General features: G+C 36.4%; 1 protein-coding gene across 1 annotated transcript in view; it reads left to right on the forward strand.

The window, feature by feature from the left end:
- Positions 1–19,080, forward strand: part of LOC115441220 (calsyntenin-1) — a 192,835-nt gene that overhangs the window by 7,218 nt on the left and 166,537 nt on the right. The window lies entirely within an intron of this gene.

The raw sequence follows: 19,080 nt of genomic DNA on the forward strand, positions 1-19,080 counted from the left end.
GATCGTGATGATTTTTTATATTTACGCAAATGTTAGACATTAAAATGGAAACGTCAAACTATTTTAATTTACCGATCATTTTTTTTTAAAAGACATTTTGATTGTTTCGTTTTCTGAATCGGATTGAAGATTGAGATAGGGATCGTTTATTGAAAACAGCTGTTAGACAATAAAATTAAAAAAGTGCAATAATCTACGTTACTATAAAAGGAACTGAATTGTGTTAAAATCAAGCTGCATTACTCTTGAGTGACATTGTTATCATTTTGAATTCATTATTATTCCAATCTATAATTACGTAATAACCTAAAGCTATAAACTTTGCCCAAACATAACCTCTTGGATCATGGAGGTCGTCTGTGCTTGGCCATATTCCAAATGGGTCACGCCGTGGTGACACCGGCCAGGAGAACGTTGATCTTTGGCCTTCATCCCCACCACACCTCGTGGTTTGAGAGGCTCCCATTCGGAGTGGATGTCGTGTTTGAGCCTTGTCGCTCGGCGCGCCTGAACCATGTCTATTTATGTATTGCAGTTGATCTGCGTCAGGTAATGTTTTAGAGGAATAGTCCAGTGGCTCCTTCAAGAGATTTCGTTTATGGGTAATTAAATAATAAATAAAAATCATCAATATTAATTTATAAATTTTTGAAGTATTTCCGGAAATGGCCAGTGGAATATATAATTTTATAGCTATTTTGTTGTTAAGTCTGTTGAAACTATATTATTTCTTTAGTTAATTATGTAATACATTGCAATAATAATAGAAACGCAAGGCGTTTGCCACTTCTCTTACTTCCTTGGAACACTTATCGCCATAGAAACCAAACTCTTGGGTCTTCCATACCTAAGTCTTGATGTTGCACTTCAAGGCGTCTCAGATTGAACGATAGTGACGGTAATTAATTCCAGGTAATTATTGAATTGTTACTAAAGGAACATCAGTGCCTTTGTGTCAAAGGAAATTGTAATTTAAAGGTACAAGAAAAGAGCTTTTTTTGATTTATCTTGTCACAGAAATGCAGGTGATGAACGAAAGAATTTACAGACTTGATTAACGCTTGGACGACCTGGAGCCTTTAATATTAACGTCTAATTATAATTTCCCTCTTACATCAGTATTTCCAATTAATTAAGGCAAAAGATTGATACAGATTAAAAAAAAAAAAAAATTCTTTAAGGCTCAGAGTCGAAGCAAACGCTTCACTCCAAAGCCAAAGCTGTTATGCCAAAATCTGTTATCAAATACCTATCAATATTTTAGGTCAGGGAAATATTAATACACGGTCGGGCAGCCAATAACCAAATGTCGCGGCTTTCATCCCGGTCGGAGGCTTTGTAAGCCGCCTTCCACATACCCACTGCGTTTATTAATATTGTCCTATTAAATATTCCAGTTATATAACATTCTCGAACAATGAGAAGACGCACATTGGTTGTAACGAGAATCTGCGGCCATTGTTCGAAGATAAACATTGGTTTTATGTTGCCAGATTAAAGTTTAAATTGCCCGGACTTAGAAGAGGGATGAGTGAGATGTTTCTTGCATAACTTGGGCACACAAGCTTGTCATCAGATGACATTGTTAAATAATCACAAACAAACAACGAATTACGTTTAGGGTCTAGGTTTTAGGGAGATCAGATAAAGGATAAGGATAAGGTAACGGCGATAGCCTAGTTGGTTGTGGAACGGACCGTCGAGACGAATGTCCGCAGGTTCAAATCCCAAGGGCACACACCTCTGACTTTTCTATAAAATTTTGCGTGTATTCTTTGTAAATTATCGCTTGCTCTAACGGTGAAGGAAAACATCGTGAGGAAAGCTGCATAGTTGAGTAATTTTCTAGAGGAATTTTCGAGGGTGTGTAAAGTCTACCAATCCGCACTAGGCCAGCGTGGTGGACTAATGCCTAATCCCTCTCAGTAGACGAGGAGGCCCGTGCCCAACAGTGGGACAGTATATAATACAGGGCTGATATTATTATTATTATTTATTATAGATAAAGGATTTTCCGCATCGCGTTCATAGTGCATTACACGTTCCGGGATCAAAAAGCTTGACATTGTGCAAAAATTGTAACATCTGGCAACACCACTTGGTGAGCTAGCAAACGGGTTCCGAAAGGTTCCCGTTAACATTATGTTAATTTAAGGATCCTTGCTACGGGAGAGGAAAAGTTAAAAGGTCAGCTGCTATATTGTCGGAATAATTTTATTTTATCTGTTACAAAAATAGTTTTTGACGAGTTTCTTTTGCTTTTGATTAAGGTAGTATACGTAGTCTTAGTTACAAATGCACGTAATAATATGGGCCCGGGTATCAAGCCACGAGGACGATCCAAAAGTATTTTTGCTGCTGATTCAAATGAGTATGATCTGTCTCCGCGCGGATATCGAACCCAAGGCCTATTTATTAACAATAAACTTATCTTGCGTTGTAACAGAGGCTGTATACAATTTTAATGATAGTATTTCAAAAGGAGCCATTTTTTATTTAACATCTTATGCTAATTAAATGAAATTTGTGAAAATGCTTGGATGTTTGTTCGAAGTTAAAGCAGAAACAGCTGAACGGATTTGGATAGATAATGGCACACGGACAGACCATGTCCTAGATTAACATATAGCATACTTTTTATCCCTGTAATTAGCTCTTATGGAAAAAAAAATATCTGATTGAATCTGAAAAATAGTCTGACCTTTTTAAGAGATGGCGCTGGCATTATACTGGTGGCCTTATACATCCCTACTGTGTTTTAATTTATGTACCGGGAAGGCTTATTCAATATAGTGAAGCCATGAGCAACACCTAGTTAAATATAATTCATACAGTTACAATACACAAAGTATATTTAACACAAGCATTCTATTATTTCGTTAGGTTTAACCTACAATGCACACAGTAGTCCTATTTTGATTAAAGCAGCATCTGCTACGTGCGAAAGACATTTCCTTTGATAAACGACATCACTAGAGCAGCAAGCCTACATGTTAAACAGATGTCGGTGACAGATGGATAGTGTCGCGGTATGCACTGGATTTCTTTACTTTTTTGTACATATTTCGGCGTCTAATCAAGTACTGGAAGACCGTTGGTTCTTTTTTTAAAAATACCGAGTTGCCAGTAATTGAAATTTTCCAATATGGCGTATGGCTGCTGTTTACATAAATGAACATAAACTCCAACCGTGAGTGTATTAGTTTTGTTTCTGCCTAGTAGTCATGACTTTTCAATATTTTCAATAAATACAAAAGAAACATGAGAACGTAAGCTAGTCTGGTCCGTCGGTTTACAAGGAACGAGCCAAAACCCTCCGGGAATCCGGGGTTTTATTGATATGCAGCCGGCAATAAAAAAGGGAGATCGCTAAAATAAAAAGGGTTAAAAAATAAAGCTCGCGACGGTCACCACATACGGCCACTTGGCAACTGCCCTTTTACCCTTTATCGATTTGAAACAGGAATAATAAATTTGGGAATATATTACACATATGGCTGTGGTGAAATCTAAAGCTTTTTCGTATCCGCCCGGATCCCGACCATCGTATACAAGGTGTGAAATCCGCCATAGGGGAACACGTGAGTACGTCGCGTTCAGGGATCACTTGTAAATATCCTGTTACACCATCGACCTCTCTGAATAAGTATTAATTTTGGGGTGCCCCCCCGCCCCCCGGCCCCTAATATTATAGTGCTTAACTACAATACTGATACTGCCGCAAAACTATGGATACATAATGACCATCAGTCGAAACATTTGAAAAAAAATATCCTGTTACAAAGGCCTTTTTAATTATGACAACTGGAGAGAGTAGACAGTCACTCGATGCATTATTTGGATGCACTCCACTTACCATCAGGTGCAGTGGAGGTCTCTTTGCCCGTATAAAAGGTACGTCACCTACTATTTATTGCTTTGCTCTAAGAAGTATTCCTATAATGAATTTGCTGTTTTGGATTTATGTAATATTAGTGAGGTTATTAACGAATGCAAATATAAATATTCATAAATGTAAACTGATACTTTTAAACATGTTTTTTTACTAATCAAATAATTATCATAATCATTTTTAAATGTCAAAAATAATACATATATTTACCTCACAAAAATGATTTTATCCTAACATCTATCTATATGTATTATAAAACAAAGTCCCCAAAACCTGTCTGCCCGTATGTGACCAATTTTCATAAAATCTACTGAACGGATTTTTATGAAATTTGGTATGGAGATAGTTTAAGACCTTGGGAAAGTTATAGGCTACTTTTTATCCCGGAATACTCATCACGCGGGCGAAGCCGCGAGCAAAACCTAGTTACATATATTAAGGAAAAGCCAATTTGAAAAAAAATGCCATTTTTCTTGCACGCAGTCTCAATTTTCCTTTGCTCGTTCTTGGATACCATCAAACTATTACACTCGAGTAAAACAAACCGATATTGCAAACATCTCAATCGGGCGTAAGGAAATCGGAAGCCTGTTTTTTATTGCCGTCCCGTTGGATATCCTTACGAGTGAGTGGCAGGTGCGTACATTTTTTATACTACCCACATCTGCCGCTATCGTGTTACCGCGATTTGCGGAGTTTTCGCTTGGACCTACTAATGTAAATTGTCTGAAGTGGTTTTTATTTTATTTTTGTGGACTGCCTCGGTGAAGTAGTTGTGATACCATTGCCACGGTATCAGGTTTGATCTTTAGTTCGGGTAATTAAGGTTTTCTCCTCAATCTCAACCCGGAGTCTGGAGGTGTGCGCGGTAAATGGAGATAAATCGACCTATGGTACCTAGGACCTTACACAGCGATATGGGTCTGTAATTCCATCTCTGCCTATCACTGAAAGAGATACCAGTGTGATGTTATGCACGTAGGTATTTGAAGAAAAATAAATAGCTTGTGTTAACGAATGGTAAGAGTTTGTTGAACTTCTGAGTGTTTGTAAAGGTTAAACAGTAGCTTTTGTTATGTGAAATATAGTTCCATTCTTTGCCGATACAAACAAGGAAACCAATTACTTCTATTATTTATAAGGGTCAAGAGTCAATAGACTCAAAGGTAGTTAAGTGAATTTCTTATGTCTCTGTATAAGTGGTTAGGCTTAAATATTGTCATTTATAAGTAATGAGTGGGTAATGTTATTCATTTAACATAATATATTCTATTGTTACGGTTATTTTATGGTTAATATAAATATTATACCTACTTATTCATTTAAAAATATATTTATTATTACCATCCATAATAATTGATAAATTGGTGTAGTTTTTAATCAAAGGTTTACTTATATTGCTTTATTCTACAAATGAAAACTACGATGATAGAAAAATCTCGGATTTCTGAAAAATCTGAAACATTGCGTGATTTGTAATTGGAACGAGTCCAGATAATGCAGTTTTAGACTTTAGTGCTGCAGTTGAGACGTCTAGATTGTAAACAGATAAGCAGCTAAAACTGGAGCGCTGATAACCGAGATATGGCGTGAAAGTTGCATTTATTTTGCAATCAAAACTATTCTCTTACCGCTATTTTCAATATCGCTTTTTCGATCTATCTTAAAAATGGAACAATCAGAAAAAAGTGTTTTTTGACATGCTCACAAATGAGTTGTTTTGATTGGCTCATTTTAGGAATCGGATTGAAGATTGAGATTGAGATCGTTTCTTGAAGATGTCTGTATTGTAACAAATAAAGCTTAAAATACTGTTTTATAGAGAAGGCGCTTGTTTAACGCTATATAGGATGATTTGAAAGCTAATAGTCTCATTAAGTTTCTCAAGATTTGTCTGAAGTGGAGACATAGTAACAGGAAGCCAAACGCAGGTATTAGGCTTCGATAGCGCCAAGTCGAGATTTTTTTATAAACGAGCAGTTGCATTTTATTTGTGGTACGAATGGAACTGACATGAAGTGGTCGTCTGTTTTAACTCCCCGTACTTAAGTAGAATGGCCAGAAACCCGACAAATCCTTGCAGAGATAACTTTCCAAAGGAAAAGAAATGGAGTTACAAAGTGTCTCAAGTTTCTGATCTGTTCAAATATTACCTTATAAAATCCAACCATACTACTAATTATTCTACTCTTTCTGGGATAATCAACATAAGGAAACAAACATAAGTTAGAACAGTACGTTAGTTTGCCAAACACATGTTCAGTGTAGAGAGTACTTGCCAGCGCAGTTGAGGTACTGTGACACAGTTTGCGATAAACAGGTGTTGCAACTTGCGAGCCGAGTGCAGGCTGCGGTTACTGAGACATGTGTTTGAACGGATCATTTGCGTAAATTGGAGCTTGTATGAAGATTTGTCGAATTGTATTATTAATATGGCATATTTTATCATCTGCATTAAAATGGAACATTGAATAATTCGTAAAATGAAGGACTGTGTGAACAGATGTATTTCGCGCGTTGTAAAATTATTGTTAGATAAGAAAACATGATTAAATAACTAACTACCTGAATGAGGTACGCACTTTACACGAGCGGAACTGCAAGCAAGACAAAATATAGTTATACACATAATAAAACTGTAGTTTGTTTTGTTCGTGCATCACGAAAAATTGCTTAACTTTTTCGATGCTGGTTTCATTAAATTAAGCGAGACTTGAAACTTATACAGACTAAGCTTTTTACTTTGTCACTAAAGGGTTATGCAGGAGTGATATAATTCGCTGAGCTCCTCTCAGAGCTAGATAAGGAGCGGACCTATCGCCACAACGGTCACACAATAATAAAAGCTACGTAAATTCAAAACAAGATGGCGGCGGTAAATAATGCAAATAAAATCCACGCGGACGCTGTCGCCGCTACAGATAGTCATATTTGCATACTCAACGCGCAGATGTGCAGATGCTCAATGTACACGAGATGGAAGGAGCAGGTGCGTACTGATGTCGTTAGGTAACTGAGCATTGTAGAGTGGAGCAGTTTCTTTTTATACATATCATTGAAAGGGTAGGCAGAAATTTTAATGCTCAAAGACCAAGTTTTTTTCTTACATGCCATGATATGAAACTATGAGCTGATAAGTCTTTTATCGCTCGGCCATTGGTTATGGTAAAAATCTTTGTAGGAAAAATACATTATAAATACTACAAACATAGATGTTTCCACAAAGATATTGAACGAGAAAGACCATTTCTTACAAGTACCGCTGAAGATTAATCACCGTGCAATATTTTATACTTCTTATATAATGTGAAAGCTATTTTGTTAATAAATAAACTATACGATTTTGGAGTAGAAATTTCAATCAGCCGTGGGTGTAGGCGTATGTGGGTGAGCCATTAGCGATGTTCTCCAGACTAACACAATATCTCTGAAAATCCATTTTTTAGTATTCTGTTTGTAATTTATGTTTAAAGTTATGCCTTAGATGGCATGTTATTGACATCGTCTAACTGTTTCAATATAGAATAAGTACATATTGTTTGGGAATTCTATAGAGAAACAGGTTTTTATATTAAATTAAATATATTATAAAGTCACTTGACTATATCTGAAGCTTCATCTACGATTCTATATTCCTAACATTGTTCTCGAATTATAAGAAATTGATTAATTCCTATCACGGATCGAGAAAGAATAAAATTATAGTTACGAACTCTGCCCGTGGATTTGATTAACGTCGAATAACTTTAAAGTTTCTGTAGCTGTTATTTAATTATTTTGTACTATCTGTGCTCCGTGATTATAGTGTTATATTTTTATAACCTATTTCACTGAATTTCTATTAATAAAACAGTGAAACCTGCATTTAAATAGCAGCCGTTTTTTCTTTTCTACCGCGCATTCCCATATAATTTCTTAAACTATTAATATTAAAAAGAGGTAAAGTTTGCAAGTTTATGACTTTTATTGTTTTAGATAATCTGTAAAAATAATGGTATTAAATTCCTTTCACTAGTAGGAAGTTAGTATCATAAACAACATAGATATTTTTCAACTTAATAAAAAGACAATCGGGTCCTATTCGAACAAACGTGAATAATATATTTTGAGTCAAACCCACACGAGATAAAGTCTAACACCGGGGCAAGGACCTGTCGACGTAAACTGTCGGTCGTTACGCGTGTCCATGTCTAATCTGTCATACAAACAGTTTACCCTTACTGTTTGGTTTTTATGCTAAGGTTAACTGGCGTCTGGCGTTTATTTTTGGTTCTGAAAAGGTGACGCGGGGTCTGGTGTGCGGCCTTTGTAATGTAGGTGAGCGAGTGTTTTTGTTGAAGCGATGATGTGGTCGCTTTACTACTTAATAATACTACGATAAATTAATAGAGAACTAGCGACCCGCCCCGGCTTCGCACGGGTGCAATGCTGTTACTAAATACACTACAGAAAAACTGTGAACGTTGTATATAAAAACATAGCGCCCCGCTCTGGCTTCGCACCGGTATAACATAACAAAATAACAGTATTTCTCCACTACTTAATGGATGTTATTATACATATAAACCTTCCTCTTGAATCACTCTATCTATTAAAACAAACGCATCAAAATTCGTTGCGTAGTTTTAAAGATTTAAGCATACAAAGGGACATAGGGACAGAGAAAGCGACTTTGTTTTATACTATGTAGTGAAGATGGAGAAGTTTAATAAAAACGGCAACCAATTTATCACATGATCCATGACTACTACCACTCCGCCTAGCATGTACGGCTGAGAAGACAATATGTTTTCATAAGGGTCGGCTATAATAGATACAAACGTCGTATATTTTTATTTACGTCTAGAGGTACAGATGTTGCGATTCGAAGGACAGTATAGTTTTTGCTAGTGGTGGGATATATTTTATATCCGCCCGGATAGCGACCTCCTTACACAAGGTATTAAAACCCGCCATAGTGGCCCACGGAAGTGTGTCGCGTTCCGGGAACGCCTTGTGTATATCTGGATTCTAACAGGTATAATTGTGTCGACTGTCGAGGGATAATCATCTTTCGTCAGTTGAAATCTACTGGACCCTGCTTCACTTATAATCAGGTGCAGAGTGGGCTCACATTGCTAAGCTGGCATAAAAGAGAAAAACTGCACCCTGTGAAATAAAATTTCCACTCCATTTGCGCCAAAATTTCGATATAATTTTTTTAATACTCCAGATAAGGTTTTTTACCTTTAGATCGTTAAAGTGAATCATTGATGTGTATAACATGAGTTCCGTTCTGTTCTGAGATCAATTAACTAATAATAATTCTTGGCACATTCGAGTAGCTTGGGTTCCTATCGAAAATGTTCAGTGAACTGTAAAAAGTAATGTGAAATTAATGTATGTTCAATAAATCCATGGTAGATGATAAGAGCCTTTGTTCCCTATCGTATTAGTATGAAATTCGATGTAACATTTTAATACAAAAGAAAATAGTATAAATAGAATAGGTCATGATATTATTTAATAAAACATTTAAATCTGATCACGTTCTTGATTGAGAAGTATTTTTGCCTTGCATTGTATTGTCGAAGAAAATTATATTTATTAAAATTGGATAATGTTAATCTAAGAAATCTACTATCTAGCTATTAAACTATGCGGGATGTAAGTGTCCTCTTCCACTTCTTCTACTCTTTTTTCAGCCTTCATCTACCCAATGCTGAGTAAAGGTTTCTTCCATATTTCGACAACTAGTGCGGTCTTGAGCTTTCTTAACTTAATTCCTCTTTCACTTAACGTTATCTTATTCCAAAATGGGATCGGTACTACACACAATTTGAGTCAGTTACTAGAATGTGTATAGAAAAAAAATCGGTCTATATCCAAAAAAAAATCAAATGTTCGCAATAACGGCCAAGGTCCCATTTGTAATAACTAAAATAAAAAATGTTCAATCTTTTCCAAATTATACAAATTTTCTCGCACTAATGAGGGACAGATGCGGCCCGGATGATGAGCTTTAACATTTAATGACAAATTCACGAAAGTTACTCTTGTTTGATTTGACTTTGATAACTTGAATGATTTCTCAGTGCCGTCTGAAAGACTTGCCATTTTGGTTCTAACGGATTTTATAATATGGTCCGTTTTTGCAACTAAATAACAGATAAGTGAATCGCTTATCTGGTTGGAAGCGCCGTGAATGCCCATAAACGGTACCGACATCAGAACTTAGAATTGCAAAGCACTGCACGAATAGCATTCATCAACCTGACACATCGGACTTCACGCTCTACACTTTGCCCAGTAATGACATCTTCTTCAGACAGTATACGCCCACTGGTGGGCGGTGAAAATACGATTTTTCTATTAAATACTAAACACTGAAACATTTTAAGGGTAAAATCTCTAAATTCGTTTACACTCTTTCCTGTCCTACATTTTTCCAACTAGCACTTACTTTTGACGTGCTCCCGAATAAATATAAGAACAAAAGTCTTTCTAAATCGCATTTCGAAGCACTCAATTCTTTTTAAATATAAAATGAAATCAAATATTCGAAGCGAACTCATTCCAATCCACTCTGACGGAAATATTGGAGGAAAATCATTTTCGAATATAAGTTTTTTCAAACCAACGTTAACTCGTTACTGTTCATTCATTGGCGACAGGTATTGATTGTAGAAGACGTGACCCACTTGGGATGAGTCACCGGTGATCACAGCGGGTCGAATATTTAAGAAGGCATCAAGTCGTTAGCGATGTTTTGCGTTATGCTTTGAGTATTATTGTAGAAAGTTTTGAGATCATCAAAGAAGTCTGGCTGTCTTGATATCTCTATAAAATTATAAACGATAATTTTTCTAGCTCTAAGTAATGCTGAGATCCTATGCAAATATCAAGTTTACAGTTAATATATGCGGTATTTTTTCCTTAAATGTATTTTGTGATTTAAGAAAATTACGGTCTTTCGTGGAACACATGCATAATTCATGTTTTACAAATAAATATTTAGCTTTATCCATGTAATGTATTAAAGAATATAATTAATATAAACATTTGCCGTCTTATTACAAAAAGTGAAATAAACCTTAGCTTAAACCTGTACTAACAAAACCAGGCTTATCTGGGAAACCGTGGTTTAAATTCGTCCGTATTACAAAACTCATAAAAACCGTAGACTTCTTAGTACCGCTATTTGAACCATGGCCTATATAAAAACCACAGATAAATACAAACAACATTCGTTCAATACGACATCATTCAATCGCAACGTTCCATATACCCAAAAAAGAAAACGTTTTCATACAATTTTAATGATTAAATAATGTTTAGGAGTATTAAAAATATTAAGACTTGGTTACTTTGATCCAAGATCAACAATAGTTGTAACTTCGATTGCAATTTTGTTTAGGTTTAGTTTAGTTTTGACTAATGTTGTATTAGCTGGTAATACATCAAAATGCGTGTTACGAAACGTAAGCTTCCCGCGCGTTATGTGAAACCATAACATTAAACAAAACTATTGCGGTGACTATTGCAAATAACTTTGAAATTTATTATCAGTGTCTTATTGTATAGAACAATTGACTCTTTGTAATATTGTGATGGATCAACGAAAGAAAAAAAAATCTGAAAATTGAAGTACTGAGTCGAGTCTTTTGAGTCGGCGCGGCGTTTCTAGTAGCTCAACGGCTGCAATATCCTCAATATCGACTGAATCTACCACGTTAATATCCATTTTCGATAAAAAATAACACAAGACAACGAAACACATGCCAATTTAAGAGATAATCTGACAAATGATTTGAAATTTGATTTGACATTTACGATTTAAACCATCGTCGAACCAGGGGTCGCCGAGGTTTAGCATTAGACCGTAAATCCATGGTTTATCGTTGAACCACTTTTTGTAATACCATTTTTATATAAACCGTACTTTGCATAGGTTTAAACCAGAGTTTTTAGTTAAGCCTCGTTTTGTAATAAGACGGTTGATGTCTTATTACACACACAACATCACGCATTTATCCCCGAAGGAGTATGCTGAATGTGCTCTGTCCGATGATGTGATAGGGGGCGAGCCTATCGCCATATCGGGCACAAATTCCAGACTCCGGGCTGATACTAAGCAGAAAACCCAAATATCACTGCCCGACCCAGGATTCGAACCCAGGACCTCAGAGCGCTGTTGTACCGCGCATGCAGTACAACTACGCCACCAAGGCAGTCTTATTACATTTATTACATTTTTGAGAAATCGTGGGCGAACGGATAGTGCGAAATATGATGTAAGCGACAGCTGTTCGGTGTTGCGGTTGCATTTATGTGATCAGATATGAATCACGGGTGTGTATTGCAGCTTTGTTGATGATAGTGCACTGTCCGAATGTACAACAAATAATATAATCTCACTTAAGTATTATATATTAATTTGAAGGAACAGATTCAATAGGGTATATTACGATGTTTGATTTTGTACACAATTCTTTATTTATTAGGGCCCGTAGTGGGGATATCGCACCATTTCATTTTTTCCGCATGTATTGTAATTTTTAATGACGTCACGTGCGCGTATTGCACTTCTTTTCTCGTTTATTGATACTTACCCCTTCTACCGAAATTCAATGACTATAACTTGTTGATTTTGTTTTTGGACTTTAGTTATTTTTAGAGTTTATTTTTAATAAACATAGAGAAAAAAATAAATTTTACAAATTGAGTACGATGTCATATTATGGGAGAATTAGTCTGATTTTTTTATAACTCCAACAGAAATCTGCAAGGTTTTATTTCCTTTTTGAAAGAAATTGTGGTGAATTGGCTGGGTATTTTAAGACATTTAATATCTGTAGTATATTACGATTCGCTACGTAATTAATAGTTTCGGTTGGTGTTTATAATGGGTAGGCGTGTCGCCCATTAGTTAAGCGATCGAATAGTGCTATCGTTGAGTCAAACTGAACAAATGGCTATAAAAAATAGTTTGTTTACTTTGCTAATTGACAGACGAGCGAGCGTGGGAAGGCACGCAATGTGACCCACAAACAGATTTAACGATACTAACAACACCGGTGACTAAGAATCTTCTAGAAGTTTAGAGTTTGATACGCTGCAGTGGCATGAAGAGATGTGTTGTTCCAAAGTCTTGGGGATGATGCTGTTATATTGGGTCATCTCAGCCCTAACTACCATGGACTTGTTCATTAAGATTATGCAATATTAAAAATTATAATGATATGTAATTAAAAATATTAAATTGAAATTTTATTCTGTAAACTCCTGTACAATGAATTGCGTAACAATCTGTAAAAAGTGGCTCCAACGAGGTTACCAAGTTATTAGTAAGTTAGTATCTATGGGAAATGTTTCATTATAGGGACTAAGTGCTGGACAAAAACTGAAGCTATAAAAAACATGGGATTGATTGGATGATAACAAAAAATACCAGATGAACTTCCCACACATCTGAGGTTATTGGGAACATGAGCATAATAGCGAAATAATAATTTACAATGAGAAACTACAGTTAAAGTTTAAAACTTCGCTCATCTTAACAGTTTTCATATGGTGAAATTGGTCAATGATAACTTACTTTCAAAAAGCAACATGCATCAGAATTAATGTTAATAAAGTCTTTCGGTCATATGTCAGTAACAAAGAGGCTTCTCTAAGCAACTTTAAAGGCTGTTTCACACTGCAATGCGTATAAAGTGGTAAATCCGCCAGTATAACTTGTGGAAACATTCCACATCGAGTGTAAAGTAAATGGAAAGGTGCAGAGCGCGTGAATAAGTAAAATATTGATGATTGCGACCCTCGGGGGCTCCCGGCCATGTCGTGAATCAGACGGGATGAAGTCCGGAGTAAACGTGCGTGGAGAGATATTACTTAAGATTTTTGTGTTATGAAATTTTTATGGGAATGTGAATTTTGTTTTTTGCATAAAAGTGGTAAATAACAAAATTGTCTTGCTGGTCGAATATTCATAATGACTTTACCTTTGCTATTATTTTACTGCACGTTATCATTTTCCAATTACTGATGCCCATATTATTGAATATTTAGACATATTTTATAGCAAATCTTACGAATAAGTAGGTCACCTGATAGTAAATGATCTACGGCGAATGCTAAGGGATTTGGAAACTCTTTGCTATCTGTTGCAACCTGTTGCTTCAAAGGGGCCCGATCCTACATTTTATCGAGATATCTTCAACATTCAACCCTTGCGCCTGAAATTTACATAGTTTTGTCGCGTTGACAACGTACTGTCATCATATCTCCCTGATAATGTTTAAAAAGACAGGTAAATACCTCCTGTTTGACAATTTTAAAGAACTGGGTCTAGCACCTAACATTCAAGTACTCGTACAATGCAGTTTCATGAGCCAATGCGTCGACTCGTGCGCAATAATATACGAATCAACTGCCGTAATATAGTAATATGAAATGACAACTTTATATAGTGAATGAGAAGGCCCAAACTATAACCACTGAAGCGTTGTTAAAAATCTTTCACTGATGGCAAGCTACTTATTACTTCTGCTACTTAAATTTTTGGAAAAGATTTACCCAGGCAAGGAGCCGCGAACGAACCTTGTAAAATATATGCTATTTTCTGACCCGATGATATTAAAAACGCGGCACGTGTAAAAATAAACGAGCTCATTAAAATACCGCTACGGGATAATTATCCTGGTACGGATCCATTTGAGCGTGGTTTATTACGAACGCCTCGAGATTCGCGCTCGACAGTCGACACCCGCTCGACTACGTACGTGCTCGGAACGCTGTATGCCATTGGTGTTGCCAGGTATGTGAAATTTAGGGGAAATTTTGGCGTTGACGTGATATATTTTTATTTTTCTGTTAGGATTTTTATTTGAAGATTGCTGACGTGCTTTATGCTTTTTATATTATCCATGGAATGGTGACCGAATGCATCCAAACGACCACTCATAATTTGATTTATCTTGTTTATAAATGATTATTAAACCAATCAAAAACATACGTCCCCATCGACAGTTATACATGGATATGGTCTATGCCAGAAGCATAGCCAATCCGCTGCCCTTTTCTCCTTTATTGTTCATATAAAAAGATCAATGATAACCTTATCTCTTTGAACCGTGTTAAACCTTATCTATACGTTATCAGTGATTTTAGGCTAGTTATCGGCATGTAATCTTATATTGTTAGTGTTCATAATTCTGCATTGATAAAATACGGCTTAAAATTCATTTATACCGACGCTGAACCACGCCCATTTTTGCACCAATAGTTGACCGTGGATTTGCAGTTGATAACTGAAGGCTTGTCATTTAAATATTTGTAATTTAGCATTAAACATTGTTCCAATGTGTGAGTCGGTTTCAGCAGGTACCAAGGCTAAAGAAATTAAATAAATATCAAACATATTATATCGCTACTAGATAGATTTCTTTCCTAATAGGGGAGTGACTTCCCCGATACATTTTTTGTTTTGCTCTAATTATACTCCATAAGCTGGCAACACCGAGAGCTCAGTAACAATATTTTGACAAATGTCACCGGGCGCCATGCGACGCGTGTCGTTGTAATAAATCTTGTATGTCACCGAATACAGCCGGCTCGGAGAATACATCCCCCTCCCATTCCCGTGGGGATAGGTCCTTAAGGCAGGGGTGGGGGTGATAGAAGATATGGTTTCAATGTACAATTATTTTTCATTTTCGTGTCTACTACATCTGTATGTGGCGTGTGTTAGAGCAAAAAGTAGCTTATATAAAAGGAATTGCTGAGTTATGCGTGTTGTAATAAAGACGAAATTGTTTTTACGTGACCGAGTTTGCGAAGGCCTTTGGATCTTTGAGATGGACGGTAATGCTCAGTCTTGCAGCTATCCTGGAAGACGATGAACTGATACCATATGGAGCAGAGGTGGTTTCTGTCACAATCCGAAGGAGGGTCTCACCGTGTCTTAAAGTTGTACTGGCCGAGTTCTCCGCGAAGATTTATTAGTGTAATAGCATCAGAAGCTAGTTAGTTAAACTTTTCAACCTTCTATTGCTTGGATTTTAACCATGTTCCCGTAAAAACACTTAAAACAAAGTTATATGTATCAATAAGCGTGTCGGACACGCATTGAAGAACAAGTAGGTATCTCCTATCTATTCTTATGTTTCTTCCAAGCACGCAGTTATTAATCCACGTCATAACTCAGGTATGTCAATGCTTGTATTCCTGAGGAAATAGGCAGACAACAAGGATATCTTAAAAACTGAATCATTTTCGCCCTATGATTTGCTTTCAACTTATATTAAGCATAAATTTAAATCCTAAATTGGTATCGTAGTTTTTTTTATTGCAAATATTTCGTATGCCGTTTCAGCATCGAATTTAAGACGTCACTTCACAACCTAAGCAGTAAAGTTTACTAAGCTTTATAAACATATTTTTTATTAAAATGTCATGATCTTCCCAAACCAGTCAGATTATTTGTTTTTAATTAACTAAATAATAAGATAACTGTACCTAAACTATATTAATATCACATAAACTTTATTTAATTTGTACGTCATATAATGTACAAAATGTGCACATAACATCCACCACATTCTTCACCCCAAAAAGAAGTACACAGATCTGCCCAAAGCAGCTTTTGAGATCATCCGCAATAAATAAATAACGCGGGTCCTATCGGAATTTGTCTGCTGACCTTTTTCATCCGACAGATCGAGATTAACGTTGAAATGGAAATCCCAATTTAAAGGGCCCGACGGACTTGCTAAGGCTTTAGTAGCCGAGTGAATGAGCCGTTTGGTTGTACGAACTATTTAATTAATTCTTGTGCATATTGTATATTATTAGGTGACATGTCTAATAAAAAAGTGACGATAGCCTAGTTGGGAGTGGAACGGACTGTCGAGAATGTTCGCAGGTTCAAAACCCAAGGGCATACACCTCTGACTTTTATAAAACGTTATGTGTTTATCCATTATTGCTCGCTTTAACGGTGAAGGACAACATCGTCGTAAACTGCATACCTGAGAAGTTCTCTATAAGAAGTTTGAGGATGTGTGAATTCTGCCAATCCGCACTAGGCCAGCTTGGTGGACTAAGGCCTAATCCCTCTCAGCAGTAGAGGAGGCCCGTGTCCAGCAGTAGGACAGTATATAATTCAGGGCTGATATTATTGTTATATATGCCTAATAGGAATGTGTCCTAAATGTTAATATAGGATACCATTCGAACCTAAATTCACAACTGATCACATTTTGTGTAGAAACAGATAAATAACTTATATGACTTGCTACCGAGAAATAGTATACAAAACGAATTTATTTTGACATTACTGACCATTAAACAAGTATAACCTAGATGAATGTACCTATTGCCAAACATCACCAATGCCTTTTTATTGAAGGAACTAGAGAGACCTAACTAGAATTCAATTGATTATATACACCATAATCACTCCACCAGATGACCTAGTTCGTGGATCCTGTAGAAACTTTCCGGACGCAAAAACATTTTGTGTCATGCAAAAACAATTACTCAGCGTGCATCGAACAGCCAGCTTAGCAGTATTCAGTTTGCGCCCACAAAAAGGCCACTTTGAAAAGCCAAGTCCACAAAAGAAAGACAAATAATGAACGACGGACCCGCAAAGTGTCGCGGCAACTTTTTAATTCAGCAACTTTGATTGCCCGTTCTTGGACGGAGAGGGGCGAAGGGAAGGGGGTAGACTTTAAAACCCCCCACTTACTCTCCTTAACTCTTTGCTCCTTAGCTAAATTGGTTTTAGTGTCAGATAAATCTTAAGTCAACGGTTCTATGACTGTTGTATCCATTCGAGCGGATTGTGGTCGGAGTTTGCATTCCGCTGTCGTTTTAAGATTGTGGGAATTGGAAAATGAGTTTCAAACGATTTTTTTATAAGGTTAATTCATCGGTTTTTGATTTAGTAGCTAGGCTTTTAAGCAGAAGATGAGCAAATGAATTAGGATCGTTTTCGGCCAACCACTGTGTAGTGATGTCGATAATTCTAAGGGAACTGAGTATGCGTTGAGGATTTAAGTGGAAAAACATGGCTTTTCCACTTAAATCCTCAACGCATACTTGAATTACAGCACAATATGTGATCAATCTCTTCATTAATACACTAATATTAAAAAAACTCTACATCAGTTACTCGTAAGACAGTGGTTATTTCGTAGCTTGGTCAATCAAAAATCTTTAATGACTCATGGAAATGAGTTGCTCCCAGCAGCTCGATATCTTCATCACGCCCACGTCCCGGAGGGGTTACAGTGCATAGATTGCATCGCGCGCCGCAAGTCTGCCCGTCGCGCCCAATTAAAATGTTATTTATTTGAGTAATGGTCTGTATGGTAGCAGCGGTCAGAGGTTATATTGAGAAATTTCGAAATTTATCAAAAGTATATTAAGTTTGGTGTTGATAGCTATAGCAGGGCAGCGGCCGGAGGCTGTGAAACGAGGAGTTTCTCGTGTCGAAGCGTACCATTTGTGAGATCCACAATTCATACTAAAATAGGTTACTTTATAGCCGAAAGTCTCTTGTAATACATAATGGTGATTTTTTTAAATCTGTGCTAATACGTACGATGCCATTGTTGTAAATAATTCGTAGTGTGGGGTGGGTATTTTAAAAATTACATTTAAATCTCTTATCTGTTAGCGCTTAGATGATACAATAACTATTTATTAAAACTTATGTTATCTTTTTGTTTCAGGTATGTTGCGCCGACGCATACAGTATGCGACCAAATTAAAAAAGATTTTGTGACTCGTGAGTATGTTAATTACAACTCTGCTTATACCTTTGAGTAAAGAACCCTTGCGTACCTAGGTTTGAAATATAATTCCATATCATGTTATTTATAACGATTATAATGCAGGCTACATAAATATTACTCACAATTACATGTCCAAACAAAACGTTGTTACCTACGAGATGAGAGCGGTTAAGATGAATGCGTAATGATCCGTCGGATGCTGCGCGAGTCGGGATCAACTGTGTGGAAAATCTGACGGGATCGCATCGGCGACGTCTGTCATTGTAAACGTGTTTACACTTGTGTTGTGTGAGAGTTTTGAATTGTGTGGAGTAAATAAAAATCTCTTAAGCAATACTGGAGTTCAGTGATGAAGGGTGTTTTCTGAAAGGGATCCCGACACTACTTATAGGTACTAAATCTATA

This window comes from Manduca sexta, chromosome 3 (assembly GCF_014839805.1).
Source record: "Manduca sexta isolate Smith_Timp_Sample1 chromosome 3, JHU_Msex_v1.0, whole genome shotgun sequence".
NCBI lineage: Eukaryota > Metazoa > Arthropoda > Insecta > Lepidoptera > Sphingidae > Manduca > Manduca sexta.